Source organism: Lactuca saligna, chromosome 8 (assembly GCF_052625555.1).
Source record: "Lactuca saligna cultivar CGN05327 chromosome 8, ASM5262555v1, whole genome shotgun sequence".
Classification (NCBI taxonomy): domain Eukaryota; kingdom Viridiplantae; phylum Streptophyta; class Magnoliopsida; order Asterales; family Asteraceae; genus Lactuca; species Lactuca saligna.
The window spans coordinates 24,654,465-24,666,750 of record NC_136424.1 but is presented as its reverse complement, the minus strand read 5'-3'; the positions used below and the strand labels follow the sequence as shown (position 1 = coordinate 24,666,750).

General features: G+C 32.9%; 2 long non-coding RNA genes across 5 annotated transcripts; both read right to left on the bottom strand.

Annotated features, from left to right (window-relative positions):
• Positions 1 to 4,094: 4,094 nt before the first annotated feature.
• Positions 4,095 to 7,122, bottom strand: LOC145012744 (uncharacterized). Of its 4 annotated transcripts, XR_013664658.1 has the most exons (6): positions 6,672 to 7,122; positions 6,293 to 6,365; positions 6,020 to 6,202; positions 5,763 to 5,922; positions 5,433 to 5,674; positions 4,948 to 5,069 (listed from the first exon to the last, which is right to left on the bottom strand). It is a non-coding gene; the product is annotated as an uncharacterized LOC145012744 (long non-coding RNA). The 4 variants fall into 4 exon arrangements; XR_013664656.1 differs by lacking the exons at positions 4,948 to 5,069; positions 6,672 to 7,122 and adding an exon at positions 4,095 to 4,112 and having other exon boundaries at positions 6,293 to 6,665; XR_013664655.1 differs by lacking the exon at positions 6,672 to 7,122 and having other exon boundaries at positions 6,293 to 6,665.
• Positions 7,123 to 8,419: 1,297 nt separating this feature from the next.
• Positions 8,420 to 9,454, bottom strand: LOC145007986 (uncharacterized). Its single transcript, XR_013663216.1, has 3 exons — positions 9,235 to 9,454; positions 8,984 to 9,061; positions 8,420 to 8,700 (listed from the first exon to the last, which is right to left on the bottom strand). It is a non-coding gene; the product is annotated as an uncharacterized LOC145007986 (long non-coding RNA).
• Positions 9,455 to 12,286: the final 2,832 nt, after the last annotated feature.

The following is a 12,286-nucleotide window of genomic DNA, read 5'->3' as shown; positions in this document are numbered from 1 at the left end:
TTCGACCGCCCTCCTTATTTCCACCGAGGTAAATCACACTAGCCGCCACCTCCTTCATTTGTGTCGGATCTTAGGTCTTTCACAAGCTCCACCAGTTGACACTTGTTGGAATCACTACCAAGATTTTCCAATAAACAACATTATATACAAAAACAACTTCAAACCAACAAGTTAAAGTCCATCCAATGTAACTGGAATGAAATCGGGGATAAAAGGGCCAAATCAGAGACCAAATACACTGATGTAGGTATACACAAAAACATACAGATGTAGAGTTGTGAGGCAGAGAATGATAGTTTATGGAGGAGAGACGATGGTTTTTTCTCTCTTGATTTTCGTTTTGTTGAAACAAGGTCTGTTAAAAGAAAAACAATAAAGGACGATGGTGGAAGAAGGAAGAAGATGGAAGATGGAAGAAGATGGGGGTCAAGGGAATTGGGTGTATTTCTTTTTCTATAGAGAGAGAGAGAGAGGGAGGGAGGTGGGTCCTCACATTTTTTTAATTATTAAAATGAATAAATAATTATTAAAAATTAAAAAAAATGATTTTAAAAATAGAAAATAAATCCCCAAGGGCATTAATGTCATTTCAATTTATCGAGGGACCAAATCCGTAACAAAACTAGCTCAAAAGGACCACCAATCCAAAAAAAGTCGGGGTTTGGACTAAAACCCCAAAAAAATGCATACCACAGGGACCATTTTTGCAGTTTTGTCTTTTTTAAATTAATTCTAATTAAATTTTAATATTATTTTTAATAATAACCGATTTTATTCATCGACTCCCCTCTTATTCCAGAAAAGCACCACCACTTCTGGCTCAGCCTCAAATAATCACACTGTCACTGCAATTATAGGCCTCCGGTAAGATGGGCGACTTCGTGATTATACGACTGGTGAACAGGAACATATTTATACAAACCAAGACAATGCAAGAAACAGTTGGGACCAAACCATGGGGGAGATCGATGCACTCAGAGATAGCGACTCTAAAACCCAGACCCTAACTTCCTCAAACACGACTCGCTTTACTCTGCGCTAATAGAACCCATATCTATCTTCATTATCGTCGCTAACTTTTTCAGGCACATTGCATTCCAACATGGGGCCATGATTTTAGGTAATCTCTCAAGGCTCAGTGGTATTTGTTAGGTTAACATCAGATAACAAGTTGGCAAGTTTCGATTGCCAAATGCCAACACGGAAGGTTATCATTTGTGGTAAAATGACATCTTATGTTGCAATTAGTTAGATTGTATTTGGTGCATGATAGAATTAGTGGAATGAATAGAATGACTCATTCCATTGGAATGAAAAAGAAATTGTTTGTTTTCCTTTAATATTGTAGAAGGAGGAGGGAAAGAAATGAAATTTTAAATTATAACTACTTTTCACTTGATTGATATAATGATTGACGTTACTCCAGTTTCGTGTATTTAGAACTTTTATTGTGCATTTAGAATTACCCTTATTAAAATAATATGTGTGCCGATAAAATGTATTAATATGTGTGCCGATAAAATGTATTAATATGTGTGCCAATAAAATAATCATTTTATCGATAAAATGTAATATTACAATTTTATACCTTCGGTTTACATTGTAGTTTTAGAAAAGACCCTAGATTTTATCAATTTAAATCTTAAACTCTTAAAACTTTATTAATCAGAAACAATCGATGCATAGCTCGTACTTCAACCAAGAACAAGTAATGTATAATTCAGATCCACTTATGAATGAAATTCCGTATGAATTTCATCCATATGTCACAAACATACAAAACGTGAGGGGAGATGGAAATTGTGGATTTCGTGCAATAGCTGCGTGTCTCGGTTATAGTGAAAATAATTGGCGTCAAATTCGTTTAGATTTGCAGAATGAGTTGTTAGCACGCCCAGCTGAGTACGCATAGATTTTTTATTACGATTTAAACACCATACATCACTCATTGAATTTCAATGGATCACATTTCGCACCAAAAGATCGTTGGTTGATTATGTCGGTCACTAGTTTTCTCATTGCTAACAAGTATAATATAATAGTTATTTTTCTAAGCAAAGATAGTCCATCAACATGTTTTCCACTATGGCTTGGTCCCCAAGACATCTCAACTCATAGAGTTGTTGTTATTGCTCTTGTTAGAAGTGATCATTATGTGAAGGTTGATTTACATGGAGCATATTCAATGCCTACAGTTATAATATCTGATAATTAATAAAATCAAATTTATGTTTTGTTGTTTATAATTATTAAGATCTCTATAAATTTAAAAAAAAAAAAAAATTTAATTTAGCAAACTTATATATGTGCGATTCTGATGTCTCTAAAAAAAAGATTAAATATTTTGAAGTACAATCTAGAAACTAATCACAGTCTCCAATATATTAATATATATATATATATATATATATATATATATATATATATATATATATATATATATATATATATATATATATATATATATATATATATATATATAAGTTTTAAAAAGTGTAAGGTTTGATTTGAAAATAAATACAAGTATAAGGTATTGAATTGAAAACTTACATCTTCTTTGATTTTTAACATCAGTGCAAATTCAATTTAATATTATTAAAAATAGTCAAATTTGTTAAGTGATGTATATCAAATCAATCGTGTCTTCTTGCATTTGGAATTCAATTCGTGGATTTAGAATTACCTTTTTTCTTTTTGATTATTTATGTTTTGTTTTATATTTGACTTTTTGCTACTGGTTTAAAAATATAAGGTTATTAAAAAAACTCAAGAGAAGAGCTTGCTAATTAGTAGCAAGTTTTATGAAAAAAAAAACGCACATATTTGGAAAGAAGAAAATGGCATTAAGGAAGAAAGAGAGATGATGTTCCTCCATAAAAATGTTGCAGAAAAGCCAAGAAAGAAGAAAAAGAAGAGATGAATAGACTCTTGCCCATCGGTTGCCAGCACAACGGATGGCCATATAACACATAAAAGGTGTGGAGGGGGGGGGGGTGTATGCGGCCATTACCACGGCATTTTCTGGCGTCCACATCATCATAATGGTAATGGGCGTTGCCCGCACCCACACTACGCAGTCTTAAAAACCATATATATATATATATATATATATATGGTTTTTAAGACTGCTTAGTGTGGGTGCGGGCAACGCCCATTACCATTATATATATATATATATATATATATATATATATATATATATATATATATATATATATATATATATATATACTAGCCGTCTACCCGCGCAAAGCGGCGGCGGCGAATTGCTTTTTTCGGTGCTATTTTTTATATAAATTATATGTTCTAGAAGAAAGTACAATATGTCCAAGACAATATAATACAACTTTGGCGTTATTTTTAACATGATACATCCGATAAAAACAAATGGTTCAAGACGAACCAAAGTATAAATTGTGTAAGTCGTTCAACCAAAAATAAAAGAAATATATAAGAATACTCCAAATATGGAAATGTAAAAACACATAACTGCTAATACATTATTAATCATGTAACACTTCTTTATATATCATGTTTATTGTATAGACTTGATCACATTTGGAATTTTCGTTAGGCTTCATAAACATTTTTGTATTGCCATGTCAGACCCTCCGGACAATGCGATATAAAGCTGGTCATGCGAACATATTGAATCTGGAATATAAATACATACATTCGGAATTGTTTGTCACTAAGCTTTATTGATTGTCATCGCAAAGCATAATCGAATATGAAATTGTTTCCTTTTCAACTTGAATGAGAACATGTCATCATCAGACGGACACAGGGGAATCTTTGGCAATCTTGCCAGCATGTTGGCCAACAACTATTTCTGCAACAATGATATTATGTTGAAAGCTTTTAAACCTACTCAATTATCATGGTCTTGTTTGTTTTAACTGTTTTTCCGAAATCTCAATATTTTTCAATTGTTTTAGCATCCACACTCTGTCATTCATATTCTTTCATTATCACTTTTTCTTTGTCTATATTATAAAATGTTGTAACCGTACACAGTAGGAGCTTTTGTAGTTTTCGCCCGTGTGGCAGGCTTGGGAAACGATTGAGGATGACATTTGTTGAGGGGAATCCATTTGTAGAAGAGCAGTCGACTGATATTTTGAAGAGTGACAAAGTGAGTAAATTTGCATATGAAGCAGCATTTAATAAGGGTTTCTCAAAGCTATTTCTCCATATTTGATTTATCCAATATTTGAAACTTGAAACTCTGTCCACTCTCTCTTCTTTCATTCAATTGTTCTAACGGATTGATATTTTGTACCTCTTAGCGTTAAGTTTATTGTCGTAGATAACGATTAGTTTCATTGTAACAAATAATTTCCGGAAAATGATTAGTTTTATTTCATAAAAATGTCAATTTTCTAAAACACATAATACATCAACATACATTTCTGGGAGATGATTAGTTTTAGAACAATATTCATCTGTTTGCTTTTTGTATAAAGTATTGATATAAGATAAACAAAATGGTATAATAAAAACATAAAATACATAAATCAAATTACTACTTAAAAAGGTAGATTGTATTAAAATCAGATGTTCAGAATTTGCAATTAAGAGATATGATGAGAATTTGCAAATAAGAGATATGAAAAATTTATCGTTATGAAATTTAAAAATTATATATTCTTGTTTCTTTATCAAAACTATTTCATCGATCTTGAACCACATCTTCAAGTGTTAATCATGAATCCCTTAACCACAGTCTTTATATAGTAAAACGATATATCTTTATGGGGTTTAGTAACTAAGTTTAGGTAGAATTGATATATATATATATATATATATATATATATATATATATATATATATATATATATATATATATATATATATATATTACTAAATATTAAATAAAATTACACTTTTCTAATTGACATAATGAAACAAATATTTCTAGATTTTAACCTAAAGTTCAGAAAATAATTAAAAAACATGAACTTTATTAAAACCAACGTTCTATACACATTAGTACATTTGACTTTTGACTTTTGAAGAAGCAGATTGTTTCGATCAATAATATTGTTTAATCACCTTTCTTTTATTCTCTACAAAACAATAAAGTACATCACTTTTGTGACCACATCAAAGTTAAATAATAAAAACAGTAAGTACGGTTATATACTTAAAACTAATCTTATTCTCGGAAACATAATGAAAATTTACATGTATAACACATTATCTACCAATATATTGAGCATTCACGAATGAAGGAGCCTCTTGGCCAATAAGAACCAACGACTTGTTTAAAAATACCAACTTATATTGAATACTCACAATAGCAACCAACATGTTTAAAAATCGCAACCAAATTATATACTTTCACATTAATGTGCTTTCAATTTTTACTCTCAATAGCAACCAAATTATATTTTTACCAATTTAGGCAATATACAAGTTAGAATAGAAACCTGATAGTGCTTTGTCATATCATCATACATGTGTCCGACACATTGAAGCTTTGACAGTGGGCTTCCTGCTTCTCTTCCGTTTGGTCATTCCATAATTATCAGCTTCCAACTACCCCAGGATCAAGGCTAAATTTTTATTATTAAGTTTTACTTTAATCATCATTAATTAAATGGAGCTGAAAACTTTTAAAAAGCCAAATTTTCAGGAATTAAGTTATATTATTATGTATGAAGTGAACTTCCTGAAATAATAAAGAGAATACATATAGGACATGATAAATATTAGACAAAATACACATAATTATGCTTGCTAAGAGATAAAATTAGTACCACACAACCACTTTTTGTCATTTCAAAACTCAAGGCTCTGAAAAGTAAGCTGAAGTTTCAATATAAGTATAATCCCAATATATATCATTAGATTTTTCTTGTATGCTTAGATGAAGGCCAAAACTCATTGCAGTCTTCAACTTATAATCATCCATGGTGCCTAATATTGTAAGTAGAAAACACCATACAAGTCAAAACATATTCACTCATGCTTTACAATAAATCAAATGATATTTGATTGATTATAAAGCATTTACCTATTTAGTTCCCGTTCTTAATCCATTGGAACCCAAAAAGCTTAACCTCACGAGTAAGTAGAGAGTTATCAGGAACCTTGTTTTTGAACATTAGAAGGTTCCTATGCTTCCAAATTAAACACCCAGATGAATGTGTTAATAACCACGTCCAAAATCTCCTACATCCTCTTGTTAATCCTTTACCTAACAAAATAGTTGAAGAGATCTTCAAGGGATCTGAAAGTCACCAGTAATGAAAATGAAAATGATGATATATTAATCAAATAAGATTACCTTCCCACTCCCCCAAGACATCCCAAGAGTCATTTCCATCTTCCAAAAAAAGGATAACCACTGCTCCATATACCTACAATCAAAACACATATATGAAGTTTCACCATGGAAACACTTAATTAAACAGTTTAAGGGTCTCATAGGAATAAGAACAAATAGTTGGAGTGCAATATTTTTAGGATTTGAAGAAACAAAAAGATGAGTTTGGTTCTCAAGATTGAACCGTTTCTTAAGCATGTAGCCCAAATCTCATGAAGAATACTCTGCATAAATTTAAAAATATACCCCAAAAACTAAGATTTCAAACAAGAAAATAACCAATAATTACAAATAATGCTGAAAATGTTAATTGGCATGAGACTTTAAACAGAAACATTACCAAAAGATACTTCCAAAAAAAGATATATTAGAAAATTGAAAATGAATGTTCGGACACTAAATACACACTAAAATAAACTGTAAACTCGGATTGATTATTCTTCTTCACTTGATGTTTCTCATTTCGTGGTCATAAATCTGGATTGAAGCATTAGATACAGTAGTTAACAACAGTCGTTGTGGGTGGTTGAAGGCGAAAAGAGGCGGACGGATTAGGGTTTTAAAGAAGGGTGAAAAGAACGACCATCATGGATGGTGGAGAAGCAGAGCCGTTGTGGGTGGTTGAAGGCAAAAAGAGGCGGATGTATTAGGGTTTCGGAGAAGGCTGAAAGAAGGGCGACCATGGATGGCGGACAAGGAGGAGCATGGGTGCAACCGTAAAGAAAGGGGAATTTTTTAATATTTGTGTCGATAAAAGGGAAAGTAAGTGTTATAGGAGCCCGATTAGGGCCGAGATTGGTGGCTAGGATAGAAGTTACGATCTAAATTATTCAGGGTTTTCTCCAAGCATTTTATGATGGTATTTGATGCTATAGGAGTTGTACCTCTTAAAATTTTCAAGATACATCTAATATGTTTTATATAATAGTAAATATATATATATATATATATATATATATATATATATATATATATATATATATATATATATATATATTGTAAAACATTTTTCAAAAATACCCTTTTAACCCATGATATCAGGGTTTTCAATAAAAACTTAAAACACTCATGTTCCATTTTATTTTACTTTTTTTATTAATCTGACATTTTAGTGTATGTGAAATTTTGACAATTAATTAAACCGCTCTCTCCCATTTTGTGATTTTAGTGTTGTTTGATCATTTTGAAGTATGTTTAACGGTTATTGTCGTAATTGGGTAACCAACTATCTAACGTGTTATATGAATACCAGGAAAATAGATAAATGTTCCGAAAAGATACTAAACTGATGAATTTGTTTTAAATACCGCTGCAACCCAGACTTGTTTGTTTCTCATGTTTTCCGGCCATGAAGGTCCGTTGAATTGTAAAAAAACGATGTTGTTTTGGCCCAACCTGGATTCAGCTAATTTTAGTGGTTTAAGAAACCATTATCATCTATAAACTATATTTTGGGGTAGACCCAATTCCAGCCTCCAAGAAAACATACGACGTTTTTAGCGACCATAGAAGGTTCAAAGCATCCAATACGAATATACAATTTTTAGATTCAAAATCATGTTCCAGCAGAAAACAAACAGAATAGTCAACTTGCAAGATAGGTTAGTTACCCCATTATGACAATAATCTTATTAAATTCATACAAGTGTTGGAGGGTGTTTGATATTTTTAATGTTGTGCAGAGTGCATGTTTGTCGATCCCAAACAATGAATGACAAATTAGCATTGAATGGGCATAACTAACTTCAAATTTTGGAGCTATAACTACATTATAGAACAGACGAATCTAACTTCCAAAACTTCAACTACCTGTAACTATTTTGTGCTTCTGAAACACAATTCTTTTCACCCTTATACTATAACACACCACTTTTTGAAACTCCTACAATCTTGAACAATCTAATTGGAACATGATATCTTTCCTTATCTTCATGTGTGCCAAATAATTTAAGTGTTCAAATTATCCTACAAAACTACTTGTAGTATCCCAAGAACAAGAAGAAATAGATTTTAAGGAAAATAATTTTACAGGATCATACAGTTATCTAAGTAATTTGATCATCAACACATCCCTACTTTTGAACCCAATTCCAAACAACCCATTCAACTCTCTTTCACATTTTCCCAAACAAGACAGGATTTTGTCACCATATTAAGTTAAGTCACTGAAAATACAGTTCCAAACTAAACTTGTGGAGACCCCATGACTACAAGAACACATGATCATGGAAATATCCAGAAGTGTCAGCACACTCTATACAGAGACCCACAAAAAGCATTTAAAAATCACATACATTATTCTTCTCTGAAATACTTGCAACAGCTTCAGCAGCAGTGTGTGATGAACATCTCCCTGGTACCTAAGGTTTCTGGAACAAAATGGATTAACAGCAAAGTTAATATTATAGATTAATGTGCTTTCTAACTCTTTTTAGTCAATTGGACAACCTGTATTCTTAAATTTCAATATTTACAAGATTCAATCAGGAGTCAAGAGTGAACACAACCTGTTTTATAGATCAAAGTTTAAGAGATTACAAGTCTGATTCTCTATAGTTTTACTTAGATTTATAATCAGAAAAGGATAAAATCCGATGATAAAAAGTGTTACACATAATGATTATCCAAATTGAACTTAAACCATTATCTTACCTTCTCGGCCTTCTCTTTCTCCGCTTTCTCCTTTTCCTCCTTGCGTTTTTGCTTCTCCAGCTTCTCTTTCTCCATTTTCTTCATAACACAACAATAACACCCCGAGTCAACCAGTGAATCAACTAGCTTTATACAACTTCAATCGATATAAACACAAATATGGATACATATGTATTCAACTTCAACCTATCATCACTAGACTATATATATACTATTAATCGATAAACAGACAAATAGAGAGACGCGTGTACCCTGATGTAGACATTCTCAGCAGCACGTTCTTCATCGTTTAGTATACGACCTTGGTCACTGGAAAAACGGAAGGCTGATCGAGAACTTGAGGAATCCATGGAAAGACGTAAAAGAGCTGATCGAGAGACAATGAGGGATCTCATGGCCATTGTTGACGCTGAATTTTAGGGTTTTCGTTGTCTGTGAAAGTCAAAACTGCGAATGAAAGACGAGAAGTATCTAGACAGTTACTATATGGAGAAATATGTTAGACCGGACCCAGTTGGGCCGGATTCGATGTTATTGTATTGTGGATTTTTGTTGGCGATGTCCACTATCCAGATTAAAAGTGCGCAGATACAGTTTTAGTCTTTTAGATATCTTCCGTTTTTTTTACTGGTTATTGACCCGAAAACCCTACAACGTTTTACTTCTATCTTTAATCGGTCGCTCAACTTATTTATTTATTTATTTATTTACCATCTGAGATCATTTAACTTAAGTTTTATTAGGGGATTCTGATAAATTTCAAATGTTTAGAACGTTATGTAGCTGATGTGGAGGTTTTTCCCACTTATTCCTTCCACTCACTAAATCATCATAGATCATCAAGTTAAATAAGAAATACCATCTTTTTATAGGAAATAAACAAAATCACCACGATTAGTATATGCTTTAAAGTTTCAAAGATCGACATCATTGCTGCAACCGCAACACCACCATGGATCATCTATATTCCCTCTCCATCAAGTTACATATAGGGTTCTTCCCCGATCTTCCTTCTTCTTGAATACGCATTTCGTAATTTAGCACTTGATTTGTGTTCTTTTGACCAACCCACTAGCTAGTTCTTAGATGTTTACAAGCTTGATGCCATTTCCCCACAATTGAAATGAAGTCATCAATGGTTGCACAGAGTACCAATTGAATCGAAACTTGGGTAGGCTTTTTCTACCGCATTCCCACTTCTCTTTCCCTCCCATTTTGTACACACATCTCTCTCACTTCTTGTGTAACATCTGATTGAATCGATTCATGGTCACAATACATAGTTTATAGGGATTTTCGTTATTCATTTGTAGTCAACCAACCCTTTCGATCTTTTGGGACATAATGATGTCCCCATTCAACTTCTAACTAAGCTTCCTATGGTTGTTCCAACCACCAAAAAATCTTCAGTTGGTGGTGTGACTGCTAAGGTTGTGGGGTATTCTCACGAGTGGTTTATATGTAAAAAGAAAGCAACGTATATTTTCTATCATTTCACAACCAACCCACCAAGTTGTGGAAATGGTGTTCGCTGGTGGGTTGGTTGTGAAGAGGCAGAATGAAGAGAGAGATAAAAAGAGACCGATGTTGCTATCATTTTCCTATTGGATGTCTTCCTCCATCTCCATCGAGACACCACAGCCAAACCACTGGGGCTGGGGGCGGTGTTCACGTGTCCTAAGCCCCTCCTACTCAGCCCTTCACGCGTGGAGAGTTATCCACTCCGGATAGCCTAAATTGGCAACCAAGTTCCCTTCCAAGCCACTTCCTGTTGCCTAGGCTCATTGGTTTTATTACTTCCATTTTATATAATTTCTTCGAGTTTTGTTGAAAATTAGACAATTAAACCCTTTTGGAAATCAAATGTAACAGTTTCGTTCTTCACATTCTTATTATGTAGATTGTATAGGTGTATATATGTATTTTGATGTAAAAATGTCTGCATTTGACCTTATAATTTTGACTATTTGATGGTCAAATTAGCTCCAAGTTCTGATATGTAGGATACCGTATAGCTTGCTATTTAGGTATAATTGATACCAAAACCCCAAATAATTAAATCCTTCTTCAATAAGCGATAAAAGTAGGGTTAATCAATGCGTGTGTAAATTCAAGTATCTCAAAAGCCCTTAGTAATCCAATTTGTTTTGGTGAACCAATCGAACCAGTCAACAATCCAGTTCTTTTTAATGAAGACGAATATGAGTTTAATGGTGATGTTTATAAATCAAACGTCTGGAGACAACATTTTGTTCTCGACAATAAACAAGATATTTGTTTGACCAAACTTGGTCTTCAATCCTACGAGCCAATAACTTGTGGGATGATTCAAGGCAAAATAGGTTCAAATTACATCGCAGCAAATCACTATAGATACACAAAAAATGGGTGGTTTTTTACCTAAAAAATATCCTCAAAGCTTCTTTGAATTCCTTCAGATGCAGCAAGGAGAGATCCCCCATGAGCATTGTTAGCTTGAAGAAAGAGTTTTTGTCAAGGTATGATGCGGAAAGAAGATATGGGAACCACAACCGCACCCTGCTAGTGTAGCAGGGTGCGGTTCTAATTCTCATAACTTCTTCGGGGTGCAGTTTAGGCGAAGAACGGGTTGGGGGGGGGGGGGGGGGGGGGGTCTTCCGCCCTCTCTCTCCTTATATGATTGGCTAATGTTTTTTTTCTCTGTTGCTATTTGAATTGCGATTGTTATAAAAATATCTTTTTCCTATTTTTTTCAATATTAACGGCCTACAAACATTTAATATATACTTTATTTTTCTAATTTAATACTATAAATACCAAACATATCTAAAATAATTTTCCCTCCTATTTCTATATTTTCTCTCAAAAAGAGCATCCAACGATATGTCGTCATCGTCATTTTCATCCTCCGATTCGATGGTGCAAGAAGATGAAACATTTGTCGTTTTCGTCATGGCAAACACAGTGGCATATTTCCAAAACCTACAAGGTTAAATTTCACGTTCAAGACCTTAAATAAGAAGACCTCCGTTGAAGAGAAATCGTGACGTCGGGCACAATCATCTTTTCTAATACTATTTTGCAGATAACGTTGTGTAAAGTTCAAAGTTTTGACGGTGATTATGGATAAGGAAAAAGTTATTTTTATGTATTGTTGGCGATTTGGAAGGTCAATTTCCATATTTTCAATTAAATTGGGATGCGATAGGCAGAAAAAAAAAAATCATTTAAAAAATGTACAACTGCAATTCATCAGTTAGCATATAGTATGAGAGCAAATAAATCGGGACATGATCATATGAAGTGAAAAGGTTGTAACACATA